Consider the following 17,166-nt stretch of genomic DNA (forward strand, 5'->3'; position numbering starts at 1 on the left):
AGCACCATTACTAATGTAGAGTTGAGGTTTAGAATTCATGTAATTGCTCACAAGAATTACAGTTCCATTCATTTGAATAGCGTGCCATGTGAGGCAGTAGACTTAGCATTCAAAGTTGTGAAGAAATACTTGGAAAATGACTTGTTAGAGCTACTACTAAGGCAACTAAACAAGAATATGGATAGCATCAAGTTATCAAAGAACAATCCCTACAAATTCAATTCTTTGTTAACATGTCTCTTCTTTTATGTGCAAAAATTCTTTCCATCCAAAGGTTTTTTCGTATGGAGAAAGGATGTTCTCATTTTGTATTAGATAAATGAGTTTATAGCAGAAATGGGTGTAAACTTTGATAGTATAATGGATAATTATTTTGAAGACTTGAAAGAAAGAATGAAAAATAGGTTCAAGATTCCTCTTAAACTTTTTGAGGACTATAAAGATGATGTATGTTTCATGGTATACTACAATAGAGTATACATTCAGGCAGTCAGGCCCCAAGTTGCATGGGTGAAACCTTTCCCTTATGAGGTCAATATTGATGAAACTAGGGACATCATTGAAGCACTGGTAAATGAGCCTGTAGATCCCAAGCAACCAATCTTTGGTACTTATGATGAGGCAAAAGCCAGGATTGAATTACTCAAGAAATCAACAAAGGTAAGAGAAAGATTGCTAAGATGAAAACTATCATTGGTCCCTTAATGCTTACCGAGGGAAAAGGAGAGGACAAAGAACAGGTTCAAGAACAAGAAAATGAAGAGCAAGAATCACAAAAAGAGGCAAAGCCAGCAAAGAAGAAAGGGAGGGTTATCATTACTAAACCTCCAAAGGCCTCCACAGCTATTTTCACCAGGAGAGGCAAAGGCAAAAATAAAGGTGAAGTAGTATTCAACAAGCCCCAAATTACCTTCCAAGAAAGGTTGAAATAGATGGAAGAAGGAGTTGGCATCACAAACTTCAAAGCTTTAAAGTTTGAAACTAGAACTGATGCAGAGAAGATGCAGATTGAGGAGCTGGTACTCACCAAAATGGGAAAGTAGAAGTATTACCCAAACTAGATTGCTCCTTAGATCTCAAAAGAATTATTAATAAGATTGCAACCAAGGTGGGAATCAGCCACACAAATAGAAAAAGACATCTATGAACAATCCTTGAATAATCTATTACCAAATCTCACTGAGGAAGAAGTAAAGGCAACCATGAAGAATAATGAAGGTGATGATTAGATTTCACACATGTTTGATTCTAATTAAGGACATTGAGCATGTTGTAAGAGATTCAACAAACATGTGGAAAAATATCTATCATCTGCATAAGCCTAGTGATGATCCAGTTGTGATCAAGGATGATGATGGTGATAGTGATGATGAAGAAGATGACAACACTCCATGTGCTACTATTGATATTGGAGATTATCAAGCACTAAAGGCTGATGATGAAGAGAAAAGAGAAGAAGTTGAAGAGGAATACAAGGAGGAAGTGAATGAAGAAGATGACCTAATGAAGATTGCAGTAGAAGAAATTGCTTCCCTTCCTTACTCTCCACTTAAGCCGGCAACATCATTAGGGTTGGAGACAACTTTAGCAGGATTGATTGCATCTACATCAAAAATATCATTTGCTCTTGCCACCCCATAGCTCCAAGCATCTTCTATGTAAGTATCAATTACTTCATCTATCAAGTTGTAGCCCTCTTTATCTACACCTGAGCAATCAATCACAACATCATCAACTATGCCAACTTCTCCTACTCCATGTACAGTAAGCTCGATAGCCCATTCTACAATTTTGTCTACCACAACTCTAACTGCACCAATCTCTATTAGTACTTCAATTATAAATATACCAGCCTATACATTACCTATTGGTACATCATTTTTGGGAAGCACATCAATTTTGGATACAGGTAGTACATCTCTTATTTTTTCTCCAGTTGGACCAATTCAAATTTTTTCTACTAGTCCATCTATATCAACTATTGTTTCTATTTCTAAATCCAAGGAAGTAAGCACTGAAGTAAAACCTGAAACTCCTCTAAAACTTCTACTTACTGGTAAGGAAATTGATGAAGATTTAGACTTGGATAAAGAAATTATTATTCCCAAGATAGATTTAGACACTGCCTCAGCCAACGAAATGAGAATGGCCAGTCAGCTTTTACAGCTAAAGGCAAGGTAGAAGCAGCTAAGAGAACAGAGGGACAAAAAATACACAATAATTGAGAATGCCAAAAATATAATTACTGAAGCTATTGGTGTTGATGTTGATACATCTCAACACATTTTGTTACAATTAGAAGAGGTTGTAAATAAGTTCAATGAGTGCACCTCTGGGCAAGAGAAGCTCATTGAAAAGGCAGAGAAGAAATTTGACAATAAGGTGCTTGAGCACATTGCAATAAAGTAGATAGAATTATCCACAATTTTAAGCAACCTTGAGCAATCTTTTACAAATGTAACATTACTTTTTAGCAAGCTCTATGATTTTACTGAGTACACCAAGGATGTTAAAGAAAAATTAAATAAGATAGATGTGGAAATCAAGGCTAGTACTCAAAAGTTAAAGCTTGACCATAGTTAAAGCTCTTCACATCACATGAAGGTGAAATTTTTGTCAAAAATTCAGGCAAAGTTATTTAGAGAAGAAGCCAGGATTAGATCTACACTTATTGACATCCAGAATATGATCCTTCCAGTCATGGATCAATGCAAAAACATATTGCCTATTCAAAAATATTGATTCAAGACAACAATTTTTCTATAGTAGATCATATGACCGAACTTTCTGCAAAAGTTCAAGTGGCTCTCTCCTCCTCTCTCCTCCTACAAAATTTTGCAAGATAATTGGGATAAGACATTGTCTCTTATTCTCAAAGTACACTTCAAATTTCTCTCACATTTTAGTGTCTCTATTTGAATTTATTATATATATTCATTGGCATTATTGTCAAAGAGGGGGGGTATGAGATGAACAAGAGAAGAGAGCAAGGGGAATAAAAGAGACTTGTGAAGAAATAAAAATAAATTGACATATGTATAGATAAAAGCTATGTATGCCATATGTATGGGGGAGCTATGTAAGATATGTATATATAGCAGATTTACAAAGATCAATTTTGGTAAATCAAAATCAGAATGTCAGTTAACATAAGTTTTGGTTCATAAGTGTTTTTGTCACTAATGCCAAAGGGGGAGATTGTTGGCATTATGATTTTTTTTTCATTAGTGACAAAACTTACTCAATTCTGAATTCTTATCGAGCATCCAGTGCTTACCTTGTAAGCTTAGCAGTTATGCAATTTACACTAAGCATTCCTGAAGCTACCGAGTAAATACAAGCAATGTGAAGACCAGCAGTGTCTACTGAGTTTCTCAGTGTCTATCATGCATCATAGTGTCTATCGAGTAGTAATTTTGTGTCATGGAGATTCTGTGTAAACCAAGTGTTGGAAGAAGCAGTGTTTATTGAGTGAAGCAAGGTAAACTCAATGTGTAGTATCTACCGAGTGACACTACATCTACCAAGTCACCAATGGTTACTGAGTTCAGAACTACATCGAGTGATTAGTATGGATCGAGCCTTCACTTCTACCAAGTGCATGACAATGTCAAGTAATGCAATGGATGTCATGTATCAGAAGGTCATCGTGTCAGCTCAGTGAACCCGAGTTATTTACTATTGGGCCAACTTTGTAATGTATTTGTTCACTTGTATTTTGGCCAACCTTGCAATTTTGTAAATTTGAAAGGTATATATGTAAGATGTATTGTAAGATATCAAATATATGAAGGAATAGCAAAGTAATGTGAAGTAATTTTGAAAAGTATCTGTGAAGGATTTTCAATAGCAATTCAAGGAATACAGCAAGGCCAATACAGAGGCAAAAAAGTTATATTCATCACATAAGGTGATCAGTGCATAAAGAATCTTATCAATAATTAGTTGTAAGTAGATCCATTGCTTCATCTTAATAGGTGAATCAATTTTCTAAATCCTCTAACAAGGTAGACTTAACAGTCTTTGTATAAATCTCCTAACTGAGTACATACTTCATTGTATGCTTGTAAAATCCTCTAACAAGGTGGACCTAGCAGTCCTTTCTACTCCTAACAAGGCAGAGCACCAGAAGTGGTCAATGTAAGCCTTAACAGGCCAAATTTATGCTACAGTATTGAAGTTTTGTGGGTATCATCCCCACCCTAGTTTTACTTTCTATTTGGAAGGTTTCTAGGTCACCAAAATATTATGTTCTTTTGTGTAATGAATGGTTTATGTTTCAGAACTAATGTATGCAGTACCATAGATGGATGTGTAGTAAATTTAAAGTAAATTTTTAAGGTTACTTATTCACCCCTCCCCTCTTAGTAACCTTTCATATCTTGAATATTTCCAACAGGTAGTTCTAGGCTTTTCCTTTTTAGACCTCACATATGTACATATCATGCAAGGTTTCTTTGTCCCTTGCTTGATTTTTTGAAGACTACTCCATGTGTCACTATCTTTCTTGGAAAAGAATTTCTTTTGAACATCAAACTTTTTATGCTATCAACTATTGTCAAACTTTGTCAACTAAGTCAAAACATCAAGTGCAAACATTTTCTTGTGTTACTTGTAGCTAAGGGGAGTTTCATTATTAGACCTTGATTTCTATGTCTCTAGTACTTGAACATGCTTAAAGTGGGTCTTTGGTCTTAGTACTCTTGTTCTTTTCCATCTTCATGATCTATGCTAGCATACTAAGAATTTCTTTTCTAAAATGGTTACCATGATCTCTTGACTACACTCTTTGATTGGGAAATTTTTTCACTTGTCATCTCTCTTGCTTTATCTACTTTTCTATTTGTACTTCTTTACTATCTCTTGACTTGAGTTGCTAGTGTCATAAGTTGCTTGGACACTTTTTTTGACAAGTCATTTATTCATTGTTGCCTCTCTTTGAGAAGTGAACACTCTAACTCTCTAGTTTGGACATCAAGTTATCTTATGTCAGCTTATTATCTTCTTCTAGTCTACTTCACGCTTGAATTTCTATCTACCAATATGTATTTTGAGTCTTTCTATTCTAAACCTCAACTAAGTCTAGATGATAATTAGTTCCTCCATACTACTAAAAAGTTTCAAGTCATATACACCCAATACAAAGAACTAGAAGAGGCAGATGATCTTTCTTACCTTTATCTCACTAAACAAATGACAGAAATGAAGTCTAAATTTGAGAAAAGGTTAGAGGAAAGAATGGAATCACCACATGAGCTTCCCTTAAGCTCTTAATATACTCATGGGTCATGTTCTTCTAGATCTACATGCTCTAATCCAAGACATTAGTTGTCTTCATCTACTAGATCTAAAGACCTCTTTAGAGAGCTAGCAAGTAAAACCTCCTTGGATCATATGATAAAATTTCATGAAAAGCCTATCTTTGACCAGTATGATGAAGACATGTATGCATACTATTCACTTGAGAAAAAACAAGAAGATCCTAGGTATACTCTTGAGAGAAATTTTAATCCCTTGGAAGATTCTTATGATGTCATCTTGAAAACACTTCTTGATAATGAGTTCATCACATTACTAAAAAGCTCTAGACCTTATGAACCTAAAACCAAACCTCCATCACTACAACATTTGGGGTCAATTTGTGATGGCAATTTGCAACTACGGTGTAATTTATGGTCATTTTCATGTTGTTGCTTTTTGCAATTATCCCCTACATCATCACAATATTGATGTTGGAATCATAATTATGACACCCCCCAATCATAAAAGAAAAAAAGAAAACACATCAATCATTTTCCATGTGTTTTAATTTTGTAGATCTATGTGCAAAAGAGGTGGAGAGCTCTGAATTACAAGGGTGGAGAGTTGTGAATGTTTTCATGACCCTTGTGATCAGTTCATTTGGTTGTTGTGCCCTTGTGATCTCTACATTTCATTATCATACCCTTGCTTTGTGATTTTATTGTCATGTCATGCCCTTGTGAACTACATGCCCTTGCCTTGCAATTTTCTTCAAGTGCGAGAAGGAGTGCATATGTAAATCTTTTTTTCTTTTCCTTGCAAACATGTATGTCTTGATATTTCCTTCTAAACATGTATCTCTTTAAATATTTAGAGAGATATTTTTCAAGGTGCTTATTACATATATGATCCATCTACATACATATTCCAAAATCCAAATAGTAAAACAATAAAACTCACTCAAACTATGCTAAGTGACTTACCTCAAGATCTTGCACAAAAAAAATGTAGACCACAAAAAAATGGGTAGAGTTTGCAAGAAATTTTACAAAAACATATCAAAGAAAATATTTTTAGAAAGAAGCAAGCCATAAACTAGTTAAATTTGTATAGTTTCTCATTAGCTAGGTTGATTGCAAATTCTTGTAGAACTGTTATCAGATTGGGTACAATAAAATAAATAATCATGAACTTTAAAAAAATGATCTAGTTGCAAACATATTCCAAAATTCAAATAATAAAACAATAAAACTCATTCAACCCGTGCTAAGTGACTTACCTCAATATCTTGCACAAAAATAATACAAACCACAAAAAATGGGTAGAGTTTACAAGAAAATTTTCAAAATTATATCATAGTAGATATTTTTAGAAAGAAACAAGACATAACCCAATTAAATTGGTCTAGTTGTTGATTAGTTGGGTTGATTACAAATTCCTATAGAATTTTCATTAGATTAGGTACAATAAAACAAACAATTAGCTTTACAAAAAATGATCCAACTGCATATATATTCTAGAATCCAAATAATAAAATAATAAAACTCACTCAACCCGTGCTAAGTGACTTACCACAAGATCTTGCACAAAAATAATATAGACCATGAAAAATCGGTAGAGTTCGCAAGAAATTTCACAAAAACATATCATAGCATATATTTTTAGAAATAAACAAGCCATAACCCAGTTAAATTGGTCTAGCTGTTGATGAGTTGGGTTGATTACAAATTCTTGTAGAACTATCATCAGATTAGGTACAATAAAATGAACAATCAGCTTTACAAAAAATGATCCAACTGCATACATATTCTAGAATCCAAATTATAAAACAATAAAACTCATTCAACTTGTTCTAAGTGACTTACCTCAAGATCCTGCACAAAAAAAAATACAAACCACAAAAAATGGGCAAAGTTCACAAGAAATTTTACAAAACATATCATAGAAGATATTTTTAGAAAGAAACAAGTCATAACCCAGATAAATTGGTCTATTTGTTGATTAGTTGGGTTGATTACAAATTCCTGTAGAATTATCATCAAATTAGGTACAATAAAATGAACAATCAGCTTTACAAAAAATGATCCAGCTACATACATATTCCAAAATCCAAATAATAAAACAATTAAACTCACTCAACCTGTGCTAAGTGATTTACTTCAAGGTCCTGCACAAAAATAATGCAGACCATGAAAAATGTGCAAAGTTCACAAGAAATTTTACAAAAAAATATCGTAGCAAATATTTTTAAAAAGAAACAAGCCATAACCCAGTTAGATTGGTCAAGTTGTTGGTTAGTTGGGTTGATTACAAATTCCTATAGAACTATCATCAAATTAGGTACAATAAAATAAACAATTAGCTTTACAAAAAATGATTTAGTTGCATAAATATTCCATAACATTGGCCTCCACATTATTTTTCTTATTGGACAATAACATCATAGCGATGGTGAAATTTTCAAATAGATGTAGAGAGTGCATTGTTGCATAGAAATATTCATGAGGAGATCTATATGGATCAACTATAGGGATTTTTTAGGAATTCTATATTTCTTGTAGTTTCCAACATTCATTATATGGCCTCAAGCAAGTTCGTGGGGCTTGGTAGGAAAAGATGAACTCCTTTTCTCTCTCTTCTAGTTTCACTCATTGTCATTCCAAACCCATAGTGTGCACTCAATAGCAAGAGGGAAATGACAAGAGGGGTATTATTTTATCTTGGTATTATATGTATATGATTTGGTCCGTACAAATAGATATCACTCTATGATTCAAAGTGTTCACTGAACATTGATTGAGATTTTTGAGATGAGAGATCTTGGGCATCTACACTATTTCCTTAGGATTGAGGTTGTTCAATATTTCCATGTGATTTTCATTTGTCAACAAAAGTGACATGCTTTCAAAGGTTTGGCATGCTTAATTCCAAGCCTACTGCCACTCTTTCAATTGGGTATTATTTTGAATACCAATAGCACTTCTTTATTAGTTGATATTTTGTTTGGCAATCTTTAATACCTAACACATACTTGTCCTAATATTTCTTTTATGGTTTACCTTTACGTGCTCACTTTTCTCATGATCCACATGAGTGAGTGGTAGACTATCAAATGCATTTTGAGTTACTAGAACTTCTTGATGCATTTTGAGGTTTTATTGTTTACATGAAGCAATGTGGTGTTCTCATTGTTCTGATGTGGTTCTAAAAGCCTCCATTAATGGATATTTTCAAGGAAAACTTGTCAAAATGTTCAATAGGGTTTTAAAAAATAGAGAAATAGAGAAACCCCTATTCAAAAGATAGGGCTAAGAATAGAAATTTGTGATCATGGTCTTCTAGTGGGTAGTCCTTGACCCAGCTCATTCTCTCTTACCCACTCATAGTGCACTATAGTAGAACTTGTCTGGCCTCTCATCAAATGGGTATAAACACTAGCATTTATTCTTCCAATATTACTTAGGGAAATTGATACCTCCTCCTTTGATTTAACCTTTGAAGATTAATAGGGTTGCACTGCGGTTCTACAAAGAGGACAACTAGAGTGAGAATAAAACTACATATTAATACATTCTATATGGAATCTATGTTTACAGTTTGAAAAAATTATATATTTCTCATTCTCTTGGAATCTCTTTATTTTACATTTCATATAGTTACATCTCTCACTTTTGGAGAGGGTTTTTTGAACATGTGGTTTTTCTCCCTTTTATTCACTTTGAGAGGATTTCATTGTACAAGGGTACTTAATAAGGTGTTTTGTTGTAAGGACCTATTCATGCATTTCATGCTGAGAGATTTTGCAATCTTACATTAATTAATTGCCTACATGTTCATGAATATCATCGTAGACATTTTTATACATAATTAAGAACATGTTTGTGCATTCATGCTCTAACTTAAGTTCACTTAATCGAGCCTAACTTTATTATATTCTAGTCTAGTTGGGCTCTAGTATATACACTATGCATATCATGCACTTCTAACTTGCATATCTAGCTCTATTATACTACAAATTTAGTTTGAGTTATCTCTTCATTGTAATTCATATTGCATATTATGAATTTTTTAAAGGAATATGACTTTCTATTTGAATTTTGTTCCCTCTATTTTTTGCTGAAATTTTATGTACCAAGATCTTACTTTGTGCATACTTTGATTGTTATAAGTATATGATGAGTAACTAGTTTAGTATTTCATTAAAAAGCATCAGACACACAAATTATTTATTTAATTGAACTCCTTTTTGAGTTTTTTATTCATATATTTGCAACCACTTTCCTTAGTGTTATCCAAAGATGACATGTTTTTCAATGAATCATAAAAACATGGAGAAAGAAATTGAAAATCTGTTCTACAATATATAACAATAGAGAAACAATACAGCTAGGAGAAGCAAGGATTTAGGTTAGTTGAAGATGGAGAAATAATTTTTCAAGTGAAAATAATTTGAACAATTAGCTTTTCCCAGCTAACAGGATCAAATACAATTTTTCAAGGTGATAATATTGCATATGCAAATGCATCACTTTCATACCAAGCATGAAGTGCATTCCCCAACTTATAAAAAATGGTTGGATATAAAGGCTCCATATGTTGGCTCAACAATGGAAGCCAAGAATGTTTAATAATAACTTTAGTGAAGATTTGAGTGACATTATCTCTAAACCTATAAACATATTAAGAGACATTTTGTGATCAACATTGAGGCCCTTTCAAATGATGATCAAATAGGGCCCTAAGGTGCAAATGTCTTGGACATTAATTTGAGCACCCAAGATCTTGATTAAGGACTTCAAAGTCATGAGGATGAACTAGGTGAGATCACCTCCCTAACATGGCTATCAAAGTGAATGTGATAGGGACAAATAATAATAGCCCAACCATTAGGAGTTGCCAAGGTAGATCTAATGTCAACACCATGTTCTTGCTTCTAAGTTAACAGTTCTTCGAGTGCATTTTCTTGTAGAACATTAATTTTTTTGAACAATTGTAAACTCTTAGAAAATGCATTCTTTTTTCCTATTTCCATTGATGGGCTTCCCTTGAACAAAATCAAAATGAAGAGGCATAAAAACACCAATTTTTTCTTTCAAAACCATATATGTAGATATAAACATTAAGTACAACATGTCCAATATTTTTGCAAATATACACACTAATTACACCAAATTTTTCTTTCAAAACCATACGTGCAGATATAAACATTAAGTACAACATGTCCAATATTTTTGTAGATGGACACACCAAATTCTTCTTTCAAAACAATATGTGCAGATATCAACATTAAGTAGATGATGCTCCTAATGCAAATGATGTTCCTATTGATTAGGATGATGATGCTTCTATTGATCATGATGATGAGGAGGATGATAATGATGATTATAACCTTTTACTATTTATAATTCACATGTGATGTTAATAAATTTGATGTAATTTTGAGTATATGTATCATGAATTTTTTAGCTAACATAAGACAATTGATTTACTATTGCAGAAACGTGAATCCCTTTCACAAGCATCCTACAAAGTCTCATGGATCATTAGGTATAATTCAGTACACCCCATAGAGATTAATGTCTTTTACCATTTGTAGCCATATCTCTCATTGCCACCTATCTTTCTTATTTTGTGGAGTCCAAGTACCTTTTTCATATTTGTCTTCCTCAAGCAAAGAAAATGTAGGAATGGAAGAAGAAAGTGAGACATTTAGTATGTATAAATCAAGGAGATCAACTCAAGGTCCAAATATCAGAAAGAAATTTAATAAGCACATGAAATTTTTCCTTGCTCAAAGGGGGTCATGTTCTTATGATGATGAGAGTAAAGGCAACTTTGATGTGCCCTTTAGGTACAAACATCTATAGAAACAATGAGTCCCCAATGAACTTCCTTCAATAAACATAGATTTTTGTGTTGGAGTGAGGATATATCACATAGCACCATCCTCATTACATGGTTTGGACCTATTTTCCATGGATGGCATAAATGTCTCTTACAAAAAGGTTGTTGAATTGATGGAGTATGTCAGACCTTGCTATGATTATAGTAGTTGGATGTAGATTGTTAGATATAAAAAAAGTATGTGTAGGTATGATCTTGCAAAAAATTATATACAAAAAAAAATTAGTGAACAAAGTAAAATAGTAGCTATATACATTGACAAAAGGCTAAAAGCATCAAGGAATATTGCAAGTTTAATAAATAGTACACGACCTGCGTCAACTAAGAAGTGACCTAATTGCATATTTGAGGTGCATGAGGGAAATCACATATTTGTATGTGTGATAAAATCCATACACGGATGTGAGGAGCTTCTTATTGATTAAAATTTGAATTGCATAGATACAAAGCCACCATCATGGGTGAGGTGGTACATACTATGCACATTTAAAATCAACTCCAAGCAATAAAGATAAACACACCATTAAATTTGTATATTTTTTTGATAACTTAGAATAATAACACATGTTTTTTAACATGTCTCAATGATTTTTTTTTAAATGCAGGGCTACAGTATGGATCAACAGCCACAAGATCCAAATGGTGGTGATGGTTCTTCATCTTGATTGATGAAATTGATCTAGAGGATATTTTCACTAAAATTTGAAGTATCTCCAAAACTCCAATAATCATACCATGTTAAAGTTCTTAAAATTTTAAATCCAGAGCAAATTGAACGGACAAAAATGGAGTTTGTATGCTCAAGTTATGGCCAGTCAAAGGTTGGTCAAACTTTGGTTCTAAGGCCATCAGAAAGGAAAAATTTGGAACTCACTAAAATTGATCAAGTTGGCATCAAATTGAAGATCTTGTTGAGATCTTTTCGATGACATTTGTTTCGTTGAAAATAGAGCTCGAACACAAAAGTCATGCTCAATCAAAGTTGGTTGACCAAAAGGGATGATAACATCACCCAATGATGTGGCATGTCCATATAAATGATGTCAACATAATGTCATCTGACCAATCAAATGACAACACATGGCATGATAGGTGGTTGAGCATGATGTAATAGAGACAAAGGTTTTGACATGTGTCGGCATCTAATAAATCCACATGGAAGAGGCAAAAGAATTTGTTTACATCATCAGTTGATGTTTCATCGGCGAAACTGACAAGGAAGCCTAGTAGTAAGTGGTTAGTGGTGGTCGATGAGGTTGAACCTATGACCACCAGCCCCCACAACCCAGTTGGTGGTTGTTGCACTACCGGTAGGCAGTTAACATTATAATAAGGAAATGTTTATTTAATATTTAAATTGCCACCATGTTTGGTAAAATGGTCGTCAGTGGGGTTGGAACCCCTGACCAGTGCCATAACAAAACTAATTGCCACCACCGTATCATTTGTGATTTCAGTTATACATGTGGGTGAGATTTTATTTATTGTTTGTTTAAGCCACCAACCTTTATTTTAAGGTTTTTAGTTATTTTGTTATTAATTTTAAGCCCAAAATTGATGTAAAGTCGAATTGCAAAAATGGCTAAAGGGTAATTCGAGAATGTAATTTTTTAAAGGGCCTATTTGTACTAGTTATTTTGTTGGCCTATTTTAGGCTAATTTTATGTATAAATAAGGGGAGTACGAGGCATTTTTAAACATTGGAATTTTGAATGACCAAGTACTGAGAAGGAGAGAAAAATTTTGGAGAACATTTTTCAGTCTCATACATTAGAGCAGACTAATGTTGTTGTACTTCAAGGGGTTGATATTGTAACACTTTGTACTTTATTTTGGAGTTAATTAGATTGGTCGACCAGTTGGAGTAGGACCCAGAGACATAGTCCTAACAGGGTGAACTCTGATATCAAATTGTGTTGTGTCTCTTATCTCTCATATTTCCTTCTATCAATTGATTATGTGCTGTTCTTTTTTGTATTTCAATTATGTTAAATTTCTTTAGTAAAATAAATTAAATTAACTTTATGTAATTGGTTAGAATTCCTCTGTATCAATCCTAGATTCTTCTTCTTTGTAATTTTGATGGTTTTTGATATATAGCCATGCATTTACTGCTTGGATCGAGAAAGTATATCTAATTATTGGGATTAAGTCATAAAACTTGTAGATCCTAAATCAAATCAAGTTTGGTATCAGAGTTTGTTTTTGCAATGAAATTGCAAGTGGTGAATGTTATCTAGGTTGAAGTTGAAACAAGGAGAAGGTGAACTTGTAGAGTTCAATCCAAATATTGGGAAAAGAAGAACATTTTTGCAAGTCATGACATCTAGAAAAAAATCTTTTTGAGTTTGATGTAGAAGCCTTCCAGAGAGCTTTTGTGGAATTGAAGGCTTTGGTGGACATTCTTCTTCAAGGGAGGAATGAACAACAATTTAGAAAGGCGAACAAGGCTAGGAAGGAGGAAGAAGCTCAATCTTCATCAAAAGATGAAAAAGGCAAAGGAGTAGGAGGTGGTAATGACACTCTTTAACATCCATTCCCATCTTCTTCATCCTCTTCTTCTTCTTCTTCTAAGATGTTTACTTCTAAAAAGAAGCATGTGAAGGCACCTTTATTAAAACTTGATGTGAAGTTTGATTTGCTAGTATATAGTGGCAAGTTGGATGCAAAAAAACTACATAACTAGCTTAAGCAGATTGAAGTGCACTATAGGGTTCAAAATATTTTGGATGATTCTTCTACAATCCACCTAGCTACTCTCGGAATAGGAGGTATTACATTAGTCTGGTGGGAGAGTAAGATCCAAGATGATCTTGCTACACATGATAAAATCATTTCATCTTGGTATGAATTTACTTTTTCTTTGAAGAAATAGTTTTATCCTTTGGGTCATATGAAACAAGCCATTATGGACTGACAAAAAATCCCAGGCAAGGTAAAGGTCAGTCTATGCAAGAGTATACACAGGTGTTTAGGAAGAAGGCATTAAAGTCTTGGAATTCCTCTTTACATGCAAGATACTTTATTAAAGTGTATAGGTGGAACGCATTCCTATTTAAAACATACAATATTGATGTTTAGTCCTTCTAACTTTGTTGAATTATGTGTTCAAGAACCCATATTGAAGCAGGTGGAGGAAACAAAAGTTCTAGTTCAAAGAAGGAATATGTTCCTTCTGAAGCATCAAGAAAGGAAAGAAAGTAGCCACAGTGAAGAAAGAGGAAGGTGACAAGCCTACTTATTCACATTGTTAGAAGAAAGGATATGCAGAATAAAAGTGTTGGAAATTGCATCCAAAGTCGAAACCAAAGTGGTTTAAGAAGGATCAAAAAGGGAAGCAAAAGTCTACAGTTGTTGTTTAGGATCTTGGATCAAATTTTGGTGATGAGACAACAATATCAGCTGTGGGTTTGAAAGGTACATTTTTTGTTGATTATACCACTGATGTTACATATGCTTCCACTTCCAATAGTCAAGTTGTTCCTAAAGATAGTAAAAGGTGTGAACTTCTTCGTATAAGGGTGATTTAAAAGAGCACTTAAATTGACACATTAATAGATAGTGGGTCCCAAGTTAATTTGATTTTAGATGAAGTTGTTAAACAATTGGGATTGGAAACTAAGCCACATAAGAGACCTTATCCATTAGGTTGGGTGTGCAATGATAACAAATTGCGAATCACTAAGAAATTTAAGTTAAGATTTGCAATAACATCTAAGTTCATAGATGAGGTTGAATTTGATGTGGTTCCACTTGATATATGTGGGATTGTGTTGGGTAGCCCATACTTATATGATATAAAAGCTATCTTCTACAGGGAACATATCAAGTATCATTTGTTTAAAAATGGAATTGAATGCATTATAAAATATCATCACAAGAAGAATGAAGGATCAATTATAAACACTATACATTTGAAAATGATAGTAAATGCAAGTAGTAAACTAACTCTCATGTCTGTAGTAGCTAGTGAGGATCGGGTGCAAGCAAAATCAAGTGTTCAACCTATGATGGTAAAAGAAGATTTGAAAGGTTCATTTTCTAATGATGTTTTTGTATGAGAGGTCCAAAATGTTGATACATTTTTTATTTCATCAGTTATTTTAGTTTTATTGCTTTTATTTCCTTGATCTGGAGGATATTTTCACTGAAATTTGAAGTATATCTTCTACAGGGAACATATCAAGTATCATTTGTTTAAAAATGGAATTGAATGCATTATAAAATCTCATCACAAGAAGAATGAAGGATCAATTATAAACACTAGACATTTGAAAATGATAGTAAATGCTAGTAAACTGACTCTCATGTCTGTAGTAGCTAGTGAGGATCGGGTGCAAGCAAAATCAAGTGTTCAACCTATGATGGTAAAAGAAGATTTGAAAGGTTCATTTTCTAATGATGTTTTTGTATGAGATGTCCAAAATGTTGATACATTTTCCATTTCATCAGTTATTTTAGTTTTATTGCTTTTATTTCCTTGATCTAGAGGATATTTTCACTGAAATTTGAAGTATCTCCAAAACTCCAATAATCAGTACCATGTTAAAGTTCTCAAAATTTTGAATCCAACTCAACTTGAATGAATCAAAATGGAGTCTGTATGCTCAAGTTATGGCCAGTCAAAGGTTGGTCAAACTCTGGTTCTGAGGCTGTCAGAAAGGAAAAATTTAGAACTCACCAAAATTAGTTAAGTCAGCATCAAATTGAAGGTCTTGTTGAGAGCTTTCTAAAGATGTTTGTTTCATCAAAAATGGAGCCCAGATGTAAAAGTTATACTCGGTCAAAGTTGGTTGACCAAAAGGGATGATGACATCACCCAATGACATGGGATGTCCATACAGATGACATCACCATAATCTTAGCTAACCAATCAAATGACAACATGTGGCATGATAGGTGGCCTAGCGTGATGTGGTAGAGACAAAAGGTTTTGACATGTGTCAACATCTAATAAGTCCACGTGGCAAAGGAAAAAAAGAATTGTTTACGTCATTAGTTGTCATGTCATTGGTGAAGATAATGTGGAAGCCTAGTAGTAAGTGGTTAGTTGTGGTCAGTGGGGTTTGAACCTACGACCACTAACCCCCAAAATCCAACGGGTGGTCATTGCACCACTAGCGAGTGGTTAACATTATAATAAGAAAATGTTTATTTAACATTTAAACTACCGCCATGTTTGGTAAAATGGTCGTCGATGGGGTTGCAACCCTGGATCGGTGCCATAACATTCTAACTACCACCGCCACACCATTTATGATTTTAGTTATATATGTGGGTGAGATTTTATTTATTGTTTGTTTAAGCTGCCAACCTTTATTTTAAGGTTTTTAGTTATTTTGTTATTAATTTTAAGCCCAAAATTGATGTAAAGCCAAATTGCAAAAAAGGCTAAAGGGTAATTCAAGAATGTAATTTGTTTAAGGGCCTATTTTATGCTAATTTTATGTATAAATAAGGGGAGTAGGAGGCCTTTTTAAACATTGGAATTTTGAATGACAAAGTGCTGAGAAGGAGAGAAAAATTTCTAGAGGACATTTTTTAGTCTTGTACATCAAAGCAGAGTAATGTTGTTGTACTTGAAGGGGTTGATGTTGTAACACTTTGTACTTTATTTTGGAGTTAATTGGATCGGTCCACCAGTTGGAGCAGGACCTAGAGACGTAGTCCTGATAGAGCAAACTCTAATATCAAATTGTGTTGTGCCTCTTATCTCTCATATTTCCTTATGTCAATTGATTATGTGTTGTTCTTTTCTATATTTCAATTATGTTAAATTTCTTCAGTAAAAGCATTAAATTAACTTTATGTAATTGGTTAGAATTCCTCTGTATCAATCCTAGATTCTTCTTCTTTGTAATTTCAATGGTTTTAGATATATAGTCACACATTTACTACTTGGATTGGGAAAGTATATCTAATTGTTGGGATTAAGTCATAAAACTTGTAGATCCTAAATCAAATCAGAAACTCATTGTTGTTGTACAAATTAGATACAATAAATATGTTGATACATATTTT

The sequence above is a fragment of the Cupressus sempervirens genome, chromosome 2, assembly GCF_028749045.1.
Source record: "Cupressus sempervirens isolate cs-2001-9-10 chromosome 2, ASM2874904v1, whole genome shotgun sequence".
In the NCBI taxonomy this organism is placed as follows: Eukaryota; Viridiplantae; Streptophyta; class Pinopsida; order Cupressales; family Cupressaceae; genus Cupressus; species Cupressus sempervirens.